The sequence below is a fragment of the Antechinus flavipes genome, chromosome 6 (assembly GCF_016432865.1).
Source record: "Antechinus flavipes isolate AdamAnt ecotype Samford, QLD, Australia chromosome 6, AdamAnt_v2, whole genome shotgun sequence".
NCBI lineage: Eukaryota > Metazoa > Chordata > Mammalia > Dasyuromorphia > Dasyuridae > Antechinus > Antechinus flavipes.
In genome coordinates this window covers 220,916,457-220,932,999 of record NC_067403.1, presented here as the reverse complement: position 1 = coordinate 220,932,999, position 16,543 = coordinate 220,916,457, and the positions used below count along the sequence as shown (strand labels likewise).

The 16,543-nt window shown below is 35.3% G+C and overlaps 1 protein-coding gene across 1 annotated transcript in view; it reads right to left on the bottom strand.

Moving 5' to 3' along the window:
* Positions 1–15,728, bottom strand: part of ANO3 (anoctamin 3) — a 375,533-nt gene extending 359,805 nt beyond the window's left edge. The window contains exon 1 of the mRNA XM_051967103.1: positions 15,473–15,728. The gene's annotated coding sequence lies outside the window, so the exon portion shown is untranslated. The remainder of the gene's footprint in view (positions 1–15,472) is intronic.
* Between the last annotated feature and the right edge of the window lie 815 nt (positions 15,729–16,543).

The following is a 16,543-nucleotide window of genomic DNA, read 5'->3' as shown; positions in this document are numbered from 1 at the left end:
TTTTCTATTTTGTGATCAGTAATGATCTCTAGTTCTTCTTTGGTCATAAATTTCTTCCTCTTCCACAAGTCTGAGAGATAAACTATCCTATGTTCCTCTAATTTATTTATAATCTCATTGTTTATGCCTAGGTCATGAACCCATTTTGACCTTATCTTGGTGTATGGTGTTAAGTGTGAGTCAATGCCTAATTTCTGCCATACTAGTTTCCAACTTTCCCAGCAATTTTTGTCAAACACTAGAGTATTAAAGTTATTGACTGTTTTGTCCTTTGAACCTAACCTATTCTACTGATCAACTAATCTATTTCTTAGCCAATACTAAATGGTTTTGTAATATAATTGTAGATCTGGTACAAGCTAATCTTAGATTATAGATACAATATTAATTTATGAAGCTGACCCAGCTCTTCTACTAAGGAAAGAAACTAAGAAAAGCCACCGTGGTTCCATTATGGGAATATTCTTATTGCTATTGACTGTTCATGGAAACTTATTCAACTTTAAATTACTGATTTCAAAATGTAAATTAAATCTCAAAGTAGACATCTCATCTAATGTTTCTGACTAATAAGTAAAATGGCAGTGAATCTAGCAAAGAACTTTTAAAAACAGTATAACTATATAATGGTTGGCCACCACAAAAGTGGAAATGAAATATGCCATCAAAAGCTCTGCATCTAAATCAGGGATTTGCTAGTACTTCTCACTGAATTATAGCAATCAAAGTTTTTTTTTTCCTATTACTGTAAAAACTTTTCAGCTCAGTAAAACTACAAGCTTTCATGACTAAGGCCTAAATAATCTCTGTGGCCTGACTCATCAGGTCTTCCCACACTAGTCTAGTAATAAAGTGCTTAACAAAGTTGATAACTTTCTTCTATGAGTCACCATTGTCTTCTGAAGGTTCTAACAGGGAAAGGACAGTCACTGGACTTGTGATCTCATTGGTATGAGGGAACTTGTAAGTGTGGAAATCCCTTCTCACAGGTCAGCATCATTCCTTTAACCTATAGTCCTGGAACAACTCTTACTAAAGGACTAAAATGGCAACCCCACCAAAAAAACTGAATTGCTTATATACTTTATAGAACCCAAAAAAAATGTTTATAGGTTTGTTTTAAAATTACTAAGTTGCAGGGCAGCTAGATAGCATATTCTTGCCAATAAATAAATACATAAAATTACTAAATCACTTCTTACTAGTCCTATTTAGCCACTGTTTTTCTCTATAACCTTGGCTGTTATTTTACCATTCTATGTTTTAGCTTTGTCTGCTACGATTGAGAATGGTAAAGGAGATAAATGGCCTAGATTGTCTTTTACAATTCCAATAATCAATGATTTTATTTATATTTTCTAAACCCTGAATCAGAGAAAAGTCATGTCATAAAATATTCTCTGGGTAAAACTTGAAGCAAGATGATATTGCATTTAGATTGAATCCCTACCTGAGAAACTTTTATGGGAGATGACATATAGTTAAGTGAATCAGATAAATACTTGATGAATCCTTTGAACAAAGACCTAGTTAGGGATTTAGGAGGTTGGAGTCTAAATTGGGCCTTGAAGAAAGGCAATGATTCTAAGAAGTGAAAGTGAAAATAAGAGTATTTCAGGCATAGAGGACAATTTATGCAAATACAGAGAGGCAGAAGATAAAAGTGCTGAATTCAGGGAACATTTAGGTCAGTTTGACAGAAATTAGAGGTGTGGAGGAGAATAATGGAAAATAAAATAAGAAAGGTTGATAACTCATTGCATAAAACATTAAATTCTGTTCTGAGGCATAGAAAATAGGATTTTTGGGACGTACAGATATCCCAAAGTAGAATGTAGTGAATTCTCTCTCATGGACGGACTACAAACAAAAATTGGATGTCCACTTGCCAGTGATATGGTAGAAGAGAGCCCAGTTCATGTATATGATGGAGTAAATAACTTCTGAGATCCCTTCCAGCAGTGATATAACCTAATTCAGTTACCAGAGAGACAGAGAGGTATTTTGAAAAAAAAAAGTCCTGGATTTGGAGACTGAATTCAAATTTCATCTCCTCTAATTACTGTCTGTGTGATAAATCATCTGTTCTTCCCCTTCAGATCTATTGGACTCTAAACTATCTTATGTTCCAATGTCCTGGTTCTTATATTTTAGATGTTTACCATTTAATGATCTTTACCTTTGAAAATTATAGATACATAATTAGATGATCATTAAAACATTAGGGATCACTGAGGAAAAGGAAACACAAAAAGGTGATGCAAATGGCCTGTGATCTCATTCCTAAGTAAGTCAATCAATCAATCAATCAATAAACACATATTAAGTACTCATTGTGAGCCAGCCACTATACTAAGTATAGTAAGAGGCTGAATTTGGATTCAAATCCATTTCTTTTGATTTTTAGTTATATGCTTGATAAACTTCACCACAAAATAAAGCAAAAAACTCTGTATAAAGATGAAAAAATAATAAGATAAAATGTAAGTGACCAGAAGACCAGAATAGAAAAAGAAATTGCTGTGGCAACCAGAAGTCCCAGTGTTTATCCTGGAATATTTATATGGCTGGCTTACCGCGACAATCTCTTCTTCCAGAGGTGCTACATATATGTGAGAAATAATTTATAATCTAAACCCAGTGGGCTATTCATCTACAAAAACAGAGAACAAGTAATTTTGAAAGGCAACCACATTTAAATGATTCTGGTTGTGATAAGTGATATTTGTCTGATCTGCCTTGCTCTGTTGCTCCTCCTAAAATAATATACGACAATTCATTGCAGAATTTGTTTGGTAATGTCAGAGATGCCATGAATAGATGTAGATAATTAGTAGATAGATTGACACATATATTGGCAGAGAGCTAGACAGACAGTCAGATAGGTAGGTAGGTACGTAGATAGATAGATAGATAGATAGATAGATAGATAGATAATAACATATTCATTGAATATTGCCCATGTAGGTCAGAGATCCTACTAAATTCTGGGAATACAAATACAATCAAAAAGAGCTTTAGTCTAACTGTAAGGAGTTTATGGTTAAATTATTATATAAAAGGGAGTTGAGAGAGGAGGGAAAGGGAAAAGGTAAATGGACAAATCCAGAGTATTGCAGTTTCCATGGAGAAAAAAAAGTAACTGCTGAAAAGCTACAGGAAAAAAATATTACATTTCAAGTCACCAGTTAGGCATTATTCTCCCTATTTTCTTTTGAACAGTTCTCTCTTTCAAAAACTGTTTTTGTTAATCCAAACTGCAGAGAATCAGTATAATCTGCCTTTTTGGGTTCTACTATTTGGAGACTATCTCGCCCCTCCTAAAAATTTGAAATTAAATTCAATGTGTATACCTGCCAAATTCTACCCTCAGTTCAGCAGGTGTATTTTGAGAAGCCATATCAAAGTTTAACCTATCTGTTCTCAAAGAATCGAAGAATTGCACAAATCTAGTGACATCCAAATGCCTCCATGTTTTAGAAAGGATATTTAGCAGAAAAGGTGCAGAAAGATTCAACAACTCATTCAAGAGTTATATCTTTTGTTAGTGACAGAATCAAAGATGTAATAATAGTTCTCTTGACTCCCTGAGTAGGGCATCTTAGTTCACATTGTCTCTTTATTGGAAGAGAGTAATCCATTTGTTCAGGTCTCATCTCTGACCCTGAAATCTACAGTCAAATAATAAGATAAAGGGTGGTATTAATAATACAACCTATGAAACAAAATGAGTAATTGTTCATATGTCAACCTATACCTTTCAAGTCATTTCTAGTTTCTTTAAGGTATGTAGCTCTTACCTTAATCACCCCCATCCCCATCCTTAAAAAGAATCACACATTATTGTAAGGAGCTGGGTGGCAGATGGATTGGAGGCAGTCTACCATAAGAAAAGATGCTTGGGTAGGTCTTATCAAAGAGATGACAGGAAACAGATGGACCACCCAGTATATAGACTCAGCCCCATGGGACCACAAACAATTAATAGAGAGACTGAGGACCTTGTGGAGCATCACTGGTTTGGCTGCTCTGATAAAGAAGGAAATGTTGAATATAGGATTATAATTTCTAAGTTTGGTGAATCTTAGTTCCCAAAATGAATTTCTCAGCAAGGTTTCTCCTGGCTACCAGCCCAGCAAGTTAATTCATCTGAGTAGTGAGTGGGGAGAGGAGAAAGTCTAAAGAATTTTTAAAGTATAATGAAAATGTTTTTCTTCTCTGTTTCAGATAGAAACAGGAAAATTTTCAAATATCTCTGATCCTCCATTTCTTTTTTTGTAAAATTAAGGCTAGAGGAATGACGTCTGACGTCTAGCTCTATATTTATGACTTTATTAGCCCTCACTTCACCCATTTTATCTACTTGAAAAGAGAACAATAAAATCAAAGAAATTCAGAGGGTGGGGTAGGAGTGGGTTAAGTGATTGAATTCATTTTTACACAAATTTCACTCTTTTGATTGTGGCTAGCTAATTCCTAGTTTTTTTGGTCTCAACTCTCCAATTGATGATAATAATAATTTAGAATGATAAAAATTATTTAGAAATTTGAGATTTACAAGATGCTTTACAAATATTATCAAGATCAAATATGTGGGACTCTGCCTCTAACTTATTTCTCTGGGTTGATTATACATTATTCCCTTCTCTCTGTCAACTAAGCATTGATCAAATTGGCTTTAGTTTTGTTTTGTTTGTTTCCTTTATAAGACATTGCATTTCTTTTCCTAGTATCTTTGCCTAGATTGAGTCCAGGGCTGGAATGTTCTCCTTTTCCATACTTGCCTTCAAGAATGTCAATGGTTTTCTGTCTTCAAGACTCAACTTAAGTATCTTTTTCTATAAGAAACCTTTCCTAATACCCCCAGTTGCTGATGCTTTCCAAACTATTGGTATCACTTTGCATTTATTTTACATATATTAATAGACAGATCGTTATAAGTAACTCTCATATAAATTCTACTGATGCAGATTCAAACTTTTCACAGCAACTTAGTCTTTAAGAGAAATGTTGAATTCATATTGGAAAAGGGTGTCATTAAACCATGTAAGAATTTTTGTAACATGTATATTGGTAAGAAAACCACATATTAACGTTATCTATTTCCTATTTTATTTCTTTATTAAATGTTTTCCATTTGCATTTTAATCTGGTTGGGATCCCCCTCAGCAGTGTTGCCACCTGTGGCCAGGAGCATGTATTTGTCAACTCTGTCTTGAAGAACTGAGAGGTAAAGTGATTCAGCCACTATGTATCTAAGGTGGGAACTGGTCCCACATCTTCTTGGCTTTCTGATCTGCTCTCTGCCTCTCAAATATCCATTTGCATATGAATTTTATATTTTCTTTTTTGTCGATATGTGGTCCTTTTCCACATTTTTCTTTCTCTACCTTTAACAACCCAGTATGAAGAAAGCTCTTTAAGAGAAAGCTCTGTCTTGGGGTTTGTATCCCAGATACCTAGCTTTTTGTTTGGCACAGGGACTGTACCTTTAATAAATGGTAGCTGTATTGAACTAAAATGGACATGATTGAAATGAGTTGACCCACAGAAGGCTTTGTTTGAGGTTTTGTATATCTGGGCTTTTTGGTGATTTTCCTCACTTATCTTGGTGTCCTCGTAGATTCCTTTCATTACTGATGACTCAAGGACCAAATCAATAGAAAACTTGGTAGGTCAGGCCAGCACTTTGTTGTCCTTTTTAGATCTTTTGTTTCTTAACATTTTGTTGTCATTAAAGTCCTTCCCTAGGCTCAATTTTGACAGAATTATATTCTGGATAGGTGGGAATTTATTTTTCTTGAACATGAGAGGGGGATGAAGGAGAAGAGAGAGACTGCTTTCATCTTTCTTTCATAATGGATTTCATAGAGAAAGCTTTTGGTGAAATATATCATGGGAAATATCTGGATCTTTTGCTTATACGTCAATAACCACAATGGGTCTGGTCTTTTTGATGGTTAACTTTTAGTTGTCCTACAAACCCAAGGTGTCAGCCAGCTACATTTTAATAAAAGATACATCAAGAGGATTCTTTACCTCACCACTAAACTAGTGAAGAAACAGATTTTCCTTATGTGCATTAATTACAGTGCTCCCATTCAGGATTTTGGAATTAAAGGATCAAGGCTTTTAAGATAGAAGGATCCTAGACATTTAGATAATGATATACTAGATGTCTGTACCACCTTAGTTTACATATGAGAAAATGGAAAACAAGAGAAATAAATATACCTTACACTGTCACATAACAGAAGAAAGGGTCCTAGATTTCAAATTGTTGAAGGGCTCTTTCATGGAAGGGTTAGAAATCGTCAGGTTAACTTCAGCTAAAATAACTAGAAGCAATTGGGCACGAGTTGCAGAGAGGCAGATTTCTGCTCCATGAAACAGAAAACTTGGGAATGATTAGTTTTATCCAAAATGAAAAGGGCTGCCTCCCAAAGTAATACCAACATTAATAATTGGAATTTATATTACACTTTGGGGTTTTCAGAGCACTTTATAGATGTTATTGCTCTTGATTCCTGATTTCCCAGCAGTATCTGTGTTCTGTCTTCTCTCAGATTATCTGTATTTACTTACATGCCTATTATTTCCTTGACTGGAATGTCAGCTCTCCAGCACATGGCCTCTTTTGTTTTGTGACTGAATGCCTAGCTTAGTACAGTGCCTTGTACATTGAAGACATTTAATGCATATTTGTTATATTGAACTGAATTATTGGAGTTACCAGGAGTAAAGAAGTCAAGAGGAATTTTATTTTTTTGAGTTCAGCTTTTGTACTATCAAGATGAAGGTAGCATAGTGTTTCACAAGGAGCCCATGGACTCAGAATGAGGAGCTCAGACTCAGGTTTCTGGAGAATGCTACTAATTGGCTGTGTCACCTTGGATAAGTCAAGTTTATAATTTTAACTATCTTCTTCTGGGAAATAAGAGTCCTTCCCAGACCTCCCATTCTAGAGTGCCCAAGAATCTACAGAAACTCTAGTAATCAATGGACCTGAAAGGAAAATTCAAGGTCATAGAGCCCAAGTGTCCCATTTTGCAATTGAAACAGAGACCTTTAAAGGTCAAAAATAAAAAGAATAAAATCAGGATTTAAACCCATGTCTTCAGATGCTAGCCTAGCCTTTCTGTTCTGCACCATGCCAACTTGTTGAACCTCTATTGGGGTTGACTAGAAGGTTTATTCCAAATACTTAAGTTGCAATAGAAACTGTTGCATTCTTCTTTCAAAAATTTCTGAGAGAATATTGGATCAGACCAAGATCCATTTGGAGACACTGGCCAAAGAGTAGATATAGAAATTACCAGGTAGGAGGTATAAAAGGGAGAGGGGATAATGGGAACAATTACAAATATGAAGACAAGAGTCATTCAGGCTCTTCCCCCAGTTGGCTGTCAACCTGAAGTTCTTAAAGCATAATTTGGACCCCATTACTCTCCTGTAAAAAAAAAAAAAAAGCTCCAGAGTCTCCTTCCTGCTTCTGAAATCATGTACAACCAACTTGAATTGGCTTTTAAAAACTCTTCACAACTGTGACTTTTCAGACTTATCTCTCTCTTCATATAATCTCTGCCAAGTCAGAATAGCTTACTTGTTTTCCCCATACACAACATTCTATCTCCAACTTCCATTCTTTTATATAAGCTGCCTCCAGATTCCTCTTTCCTGAAATATGCTCATTCATTACCTCCAACTCATGTAGTCTCTGACTTCCTTCAAAGTTCAGTTCAGGTTTCCAGATCCTATAGCAAGTCTAGACTGAGTCCCCTGAGCTGTTAGCACTCTTTCCCAGAAATTATTTTGCATCTCCTTACATTTAAAATTTTAGTTTTCTTCTTAGCTTTTGTTTCCTTAGTACATAGGGCTTCCTTACCATACAACATTCATCCATGCCTTTGACCTTCTCATACTGGAACACCAACTTCCAGTGGCAGACCCAATGAATAGTGAGTTCTATATGAGGCTTCCAATTTGGGAAAGGGCTCTTATTACCCATCTTGCTCTGCTTTTGATCTTTGGGATTTCACTACCATCCCCTTTCTGGGATACTGTGCTTCTTCCTATGTTTTCATGTTAGATCCCTTTTGTCCTCTTTTATCATAAGAATAAAAGCTTCCTGAGAGCAGGGGCCATCCCGTGTGTGTGTGTGTGTGTGTGTGTGTGTGTGTGTGTGTATTCTCCATGTCTGGCAGAGGGCCATGTACATATTAAGTACTTCATAAATACTTATTGTCTTATAAAAAGTGTTGGTGATCTCTCAGATTCCTTCCAGCTATAAACAACCATGATCTCTGGGGAACAGAAACCTTTAGATATGAATAGGAAATGGTTTAGCCTTAAACAAAAAGCAAATTGCTCCACTCAATTCCGTGGCATTATCTCTGTACACATGTCGATTTACTGATGGTGCTTTCCAAGGCCCCCTAACAACTCTTGGAAAGCTCATTCTATGAGCAGGAAATTAGGTAAGTAAAAGGGTAACCAGGCAACAGCAAATGTTGTTATCATAACAGTTTTATGTAACATGAGGGATGATGTACAGAGATGGGCTGCTTTGGCTTCCACAGAGAAGTTGCAAGTCACAGGATGAGTAGGTTAAATGTTGTCTACATTGAAATGTTCTACTCCCTCAGAGCACAATTCAAGCTCATGTCCTATCTGTATGCTTTGAGAATGGTCAATCAATGGAAAGTAGAGGGTTTTTTGGTTTTGTTTTGTTTTGTTTTTTAAATACTCAGGTTTTATTCTTTTCTGTAGGGCAGACAATTCGAGTCTAGGGAAAATATTGAACATAGCTTTACATAATAGTATCTGAAAAGAATCTTACATCTGAGATCTATCATTAGTTTGATTTTCAGTCTTCTGCAAATCACTTTTCATTTCTGAACTCCATGGTATCATACACATATAGCTTTTCAGCTATAAGGACCCTTAAAGATCACTGAGTCCAACCCCATCTTTTTGGAAATGAGGAAACTGCAATTCAAAGAAATTAAATGACTTGTCTGGGGTCATAAATCTAAGTATCTGAGGCAGGGTTTGAACCCAAGCCTTCTTGATGCTCAAGTCCAATATTCTGCTCACCATAGTTATCACTTCCCCATAGTGAAGTTTGCAGGGTAGGCACAAGAAATTAAATGGGAATTTTGGGGGAGTTTTGTAGAAGCCACAGACAACACATGAAAGTCCAGGAATAATTAATCCAAATTTTACAATAGAGTACTGTAATACCCTATAAAAGAAATACAAAATGAAACACAATAAAAATCAGGCATCTTCTCTGTTATGAAGGGAGGACCAAAAAAAATTTAGGCAGATTTTCCAGATCCCAGGGTCATTGCACCTTTAACCTCTGAGATATGAAAGGGTACTATATAATGAATCAGTAAAATGTGGGCACTGAACTATAGACTGTAAGGCCTTTGAAGACAAGGCCTATGTTTTATTCACATATATACTGTCCATAAATTATCTTCTAGCTCATAATCTTGCACTACTAATCTTTTATTACACAATGCTCAATGAGTTTATTGAGTTGAAATGATCTCTATCATCTAGGATCCATTCTAATTCTATATCCTAGAAAGATCTCTGTTTCTAGAATCAGAATATTTGCATTCTAATCCTGCTTTCTGATATTACCAAAGTGACTTTGGGTAAGTGACTTAACTTTCCTATGCTAGCTAGGGGGGAAGAAGGGGAAGATACATTTGATTCTGAGAGGATATCTTTCCTCTTACATCTTACAATCAACTAGGACTAGGAGGTGTGATATAGCTTTAACTTAATATAATTCATGAGACATTAGAAAAGTGGAAAGTGAAATAGGAAATGACAGTATTCATTTCTGCCTAGAAGACTAGACTGTAAGTTATCAAAGTATATGGACTGGACCTTATCCCTTGAATTGAGATAGAAGAGAGACAACAAGGAAGAGCGATTAAGACCTGAATCCTTGCCAAACTGACCTGAAGATTCATGAAATTATATTTTTAAAAAAGAATGTCTTAATAATAATAGTTCAAATTTATTAATTCTTTAACATTTATGAAGGAAATTTTCTCATAACTCCAGGAAGGTTACAGGTAGTATTAATATTATTATCCCCCGCAAGCCCACTTGAAATGTTCTAAGTGAAAAACTTCTCAGAAGAAATTCACCATCTCCCAAGGCAGTTTGTTTCAGCTTTGGACTTTTCTAGTTGTTAGGGAGTTTTTTTATTTAGATTGAGCTCACATGCCTCTCCAACATTCATCCATCATTCTTAGTTATGTCCCAAAGCTATGGAGAAAGACTTGAATTCCTCTTTCAAGTAATAATCTTTCATTTCAAATAATTGAGAAACCATTACAGTCTCTCTCCTAAGTCTTTTCTTCTTTAAAATAAATATCTCCTTGAACTGGCCTGTTCCCCAGTTTACCTGCCCTCTTGATCCCCCTTTTCTGGGAAGATGGAGTAGATTTAATTTAAAACAAAACTATAGAGAAACCAACACCTGCTATTTCAATACCTAGAAAGGAACCCTGTGAACTCTGTAAAAAAGGCATTTTGAATCCACAAAGAAACTAAATTTCACTGATGTTTACAACACTGTAGCCTCCCATTTCAATAGCATTCCAATTCCTTCCTGGGTTCAGAACAATACTCTGGCAAAGCAGTTCTGCCCTTTTCTTCTCTAGTCTGCCCTGGGTAGGAGTTGGGGCAGCTGAGAGACATAACCACTGTGTCAGCAATAAAAAAGGAACTCTGCCTTGAATAGAAACTTATAAGGCATTTCTGGAATGAATAGGTGGTCACGTGGGCAGAAGAGCAAAGATTTGGGATGAGAGAAGGTCCAAGTCAGGAGAGGTCATTTAGTACAAAACTTCTTAAACTGTGGATCATGACCCCATCTGGGATTACAAAACTGAATTTGGGAGTCATGAAATTATGATTGATTAGTAACAAATGTTTGATATGTGTGCCTATTTCACGTACTTCTATACTGGAAATCACAGAAAAATTTCTCTGAATAAAAAGGATCGCAAATGGAAAAAAAGTTTAAGAAGCCATGATTTAGTGCATTCTCATTGTTATACAGAGAGGAAAATGAAGACTAAACAGAAGGACATCTGACCAAGATCACACAGAACTTTCTACATAGTACAAAAGCTAAGATTTGAAACTAATCTTCTGATGAGAAAACTGGCATTTATTCTATACTATCTTGGCTTCTTTAATCCTATTTGTCTTTTAAATGATTTTATCCTGACTTACCTCTTATTTACATGACTTTACATAGGCTTTCCATTACTCTTAGAACACACTTCTTTAATGTAAAATGCAATTATTGGTTTTGGCCAGAAACCCTGAGGTTCCTGACCTCCTAAATTGACTACCCCTTCCTATGGGTATTTTGACTAGGTAAAAGAGACCATTCTCTGTCTTTTTTATTATCTAGACTTAATCACTGAATGGGTATTTCCACAAACTGAGACCTTAGCTTAAAAAGGTGAAGCCTTCTACTCCATCCAGGGTCATCTCCAGTTATCCTGATCTGTATCATACATCTTGACCCAGATTGCTCTGGAGGAGAAAATAAGACTGGCCACCTTGCACAACCCTCCCTCACTTAAATTCAATTCACTTCCAAGTCACGGTATCACATCTAAGATATGATCCTTTTTGAGAACAAAGAACAAGAATAAGAACACACTCTTTTAATTGCTCAGTATCTCAGTTTCTGAATATGCAAGGTTTTCTTAAAGGGTTTATCATTCACAAGGGAAATCTTTCCCAAACCCTTTATTTATCTTCTCTCCTAAAATGACAGCTTTTTAAAAAAATTTTCTGGTCTTGTTCCCCCCGAATCTGTTTTCCATTTTTTCATTGTATCTGAAATCAATCACAATTAGCTCTTTGATCAGATTAGGTAGTAAATAAATGCTTAATGGATCAGATTGGGTTATAGTGTTCTGGTCTCAGTTATTAAATCAAGGATGCCCTTGGACCAGTAGCTGAATCCAAATTGGTGGCAGCTGTATTTAATGAATGTCTATAATTTTTTAACTAAATTTTATATGGGGGAAGGGGAGACAGAATTTTCTTTTTATATTTCTATTCAAAAGACTAATGGTCATAGTGAGCTATGTTATCATTTCATGATATATCAATGAATATATTCAGTTTTAAGAACCATCCTATATGTTTGCAGGTTATACTACATATCCTTGATTTGACATGGAATATCAACAGCAACCCAATCCAATGCCCTGAACAATGGAAGAAGATATGTGTATTTAACACAGGAACTAACATTTATATAAACATTTTCAAGTTTTCAGAACACAACTTAGATTTGATCCTCGCAACAATTTTACATGTAGGGTTAGGGTTGCCTACAATTCAGAGATGAGGAAATTGAGGCAAAAGCAGATTACCTGATATTTTGTGGGTCTTATAGACAGGTACTGTTGGGAGCAGTGTATTTAACAGTTCTCTCCTATCTCCACATTCCATAGATTTACAGTATACCACATTGTATTTCATTCCACCTGAGTATATTTCCCAATAATGACATAAATTTGGAGCTGAAAGGGACTTGTCTCATTCAATGACATAATTTTTACATGTTAAAAAAGTGAGTTTTAGGATAGTTAAGTGATTTATCCATAGTTTTAAAAGTAATTAGCATTAGAAGTGGGTTTTGAAGCCAGGTTCCCTAATATTTTTTCCACTGCACCATTTAGGGAGGGATGTGCTGGTAAATTTTCATCTAGTTGCCTGAAAAATGTTGACAACAAACTTTTAAAGTTTAATTTGCAATACTATCAGTTTTTCCAACGCTTTTTTATGTCTAAATTAGGCAATCAACAAAACAATAAATCAGGCCTGATCTCTAGCATTTGGTGATTTCTGTCTGTAAATTGGGGCAGCTAGGTGGCACAATGGATAGAGTACTGGGCCTGGAATGAGAAAGGATCCAGACACTAGCCATGTGACCCTAGGAAAGTCACTTAATCCTGTTTATCTCAGTTTCTTCAGCTATAAAATGAGCTGGAGAAGGACATGGCCAACCAGTCCAGTATCTTTTTCAAGAAAACCCCAAATGGGGTCACAGAGCGATGAACATAATTGAGACAACTGCAGAACAATGACATTTTACAATCAGCTCTTGTGAGTTATTTCAGGCTGGCTCTACAATATTCCTGCATATCATCATGAATCCAAGAACAGCACTCTAATACCTGTAGTGATTACTGTGATGCTTGCATAAGAAAATGGGCACATAGAACTTTGAAAACTGCAAAGCTCTCTATAAATATATCTCATCCTTTCTCTGTCTGTCTCTCACACACAAACACATACTTCATTGCATCCATGAGCTCATTTATGTGGGTGCTCTCCCCACACATGCAAATCTTCAGATCAAGGTTGTAATTGATCTTGCAGATGGCTTAAGCAAAGAATCCAGACCTGGTTTCCCAGTCAAGTTGTGAATTTTTTTGTCATGGGGGAATGTATTTTTGAAGTTACTTCCCCTCTATTTTATTTTAGATTTTTTTGGCCACTATTCAATTTTCCAGTTTGGCCATTTCCAACCCAACATTCTTCAGAAGGGTGGCAGCTAAATCGAAACTTGAGAAAATAAAAGTCTGGTCCTCTTTATAATGGATGACCCCAATTTTAACAGGCTATAAACACTGATCAATTTCAATTATGGATTGTAAACATGAATGATGACTAACACGGTTAGCGCCTGCTCCCCAGTTCTTCTCAATTCTCAACACAACTCTCACCTAAATAGAGATGAAATACCAATGGTATTATGTAAGAATAAAATAAGAATGAGTGTAGCATAACAGAAAGTCTATTGACCAAGGAGTTCATAAGACTCGTCTTTGATTAATAACTAACTGATCCCGAATACCCTACAGTTTCCACTTTTTTAAGTTTAGGGAAGTGGATTAGATGAACTAGAAGATTTCTTACAATTCTAACACCAAATGATTTAGAATAGTAATAGTCCATGCAAATAAAAAAAATTCATTTGAATTTTTAATGAAAAGAAAATATTGAATTTATTCACTGACTAGTACTAAAACCAGATATGTATTCAATCTAGATATTTCATGGAGTTGGATGAAGATGGAAAGAGATTCTACTTTATTGACATGATACATACCCACAAAAGCAGATGATTACTAGTTCTCAACTCTCAAAACTTTAATATAGTGTATTTAGATTTGATGAATGTTCTATGGTTGCAGGTCTATAAAATTACAGTGACACAAACTTGTTACTGTTGATATTGGTATTCTTGTAACTATTATCTTACTATGTAATATTCATATGCAATATATGTATGTATACATATATTTATTCATATATATATGTACATGCATTTATATATAGTAAATTATTTATATAACTTTACAAATGGAAAAAACCGAGGTATTTTGAGTATAAAGCTTCTCTGTATCACAAAGAGCATCTTGGCAGATCAAAAATTAGAATTCAACCTTCATAATTGTTCATCACAGTGCCCTGACATATATGCATCTGCATTCATGTGCATATATGTGTACATGCATTTGTGTATATATACATACACATATACATGTGTGGATACACATTAGAGAAATAGGTTCCACAGATATAAAAGTAAAGGCTGATGGATAGTTTTTTGGTTAAAATGAGCCATCTCTATAAGCCCATGAATGTATCTTGGCAAATTTACGATTAGAATCCAGTTATTTTGAGACAAAGTTAAATGGGTGTCTTTCTTACACCTCGATTTTAGGCATTTTAAGGCAAAAAATACTTAAAAATCTTCATGATATGGCTGATGGATCACAGACTCACAGATTTAGAAGCAGAAGGGAACTATGATTTAGTCCCACCCCCTCATTTTAAGAAGGAAAATGAAACTCAGGGAGAATGCTTAAAATGCATGTCTGAGGCAGCTGTATTTTATCCACTTTTCCTTACATACAAAGGTCTCTTTTATTTAAGCCATAGAGTATATTTTTATATGGAAATTAAATTGCAGAAACCAATTCCCAACATGAGCAAACATGCACACACACCTTTGCAATACACTAGAGCTTTATTACTCAGGTAGTTAAACAAATTTATGTTCAGTCCTCTATAAAAAGAAGAATCCAGACTCGACAGGTAACAAGAACATCCAGTATGCTTAAGTCTGTCTGCAGTGCCCTTTGATTTGTTAAATCTTAGCATTTGTTTGTCACATAGGGCTCTAAGCAGAGCAATACAGCAGAAGGAAGTTAGCTGTTAGATAAACAGCCCCCTAACTACAAAGCATCCAAAGAGAAAATCCCATTAAGCACCAGTCAGGGAGGGAACACGGCAAATTAAAATAATAAATCAAAGATATCTGCAGACTATATTTCAGAGTCTCAAACACAAGCATTTACAAGGACAGAAAACAACAGAGAGGAAAAAAACCAGAAAATACCTTTGACAATTTAAAACCAGTCTCGTAGCCAGGAGAAAACCGAAAGCTTCTATTTTCACATCTGGACAATTTTTTTTTTAAACTGGAACTTTTGTTAATTGAAAAAAAAAAAGCTTAAAATAAAAAAAGCATTTGTAAAAGCATCAATGGATTGAAAATAAAAACCGAACACCACCTTCTTGTTGGTAATATCCTAGTATGAAGTCTTTATCTCTAGCCTACAAGGATTCCGAACTTCTCTTGATTAATTTTCTGACTCAAAGTCAGCTAGCTTATTGTTGCTTAAGGGAGAAAAAAACACAATGTTTTTAATCATCAGTAGGTAATAATTTAGGAAGATGTTAATGAAATCACAGAAGCTGGTGGGTATCCATACCTAATACCTACAGCCAACCCTGAGATAGCATTTCTAATTCCTAAAGGTATTCTAGCAGGTTCCGGGCGATGCAGAGGAAAGTGGGTGTAATTGGAAATCAAATGCCTACAGTTTAAATTCTGGGTCTGCCACCTACCACTACCTGAGTGATCTTGGGTAATTCATTTGACTTCCCTGAGTCCCAGTTCCTTCCTCATATAAGCGATTGGTCTGGATGTGACCTAATCTACCTTCCAATTATAAATTTCAGGTTTTATTTTTTTAATTGCTTGAGGCACAATTGAAAATTAAATTATAGTAAATCATAGCTCCTTTCTCTCCCTATTCAGGAGAAATTTTATAGAAAATTTTATTTATTTATAAAAATTATAGAAAAATAAAGCTATGGATATAGTCTATATCTACACAAAACTCTGCTGTATATTTATCACATGGAAGTCAATCTCAGTTGTCAAAGATTATGTCAGAGGAAGACCAGCTCTGTTCTAACTTTGGTGGTTCAGTGATGGGCTGAGCCTTTCCCTCAAAGACCAAGACCATTTAAAGATGGTGAATCCCATCACTTGAGAGTTGTCGATTAGTAAAGGAAGCTTTTTTTTTTTTCATAACAGTAACTTTTAGAACGTATGTTTATGGGTATAATCTGTATGGATGAATGGAATATCCATGCTGACATGGTCACAGATATATTTAAA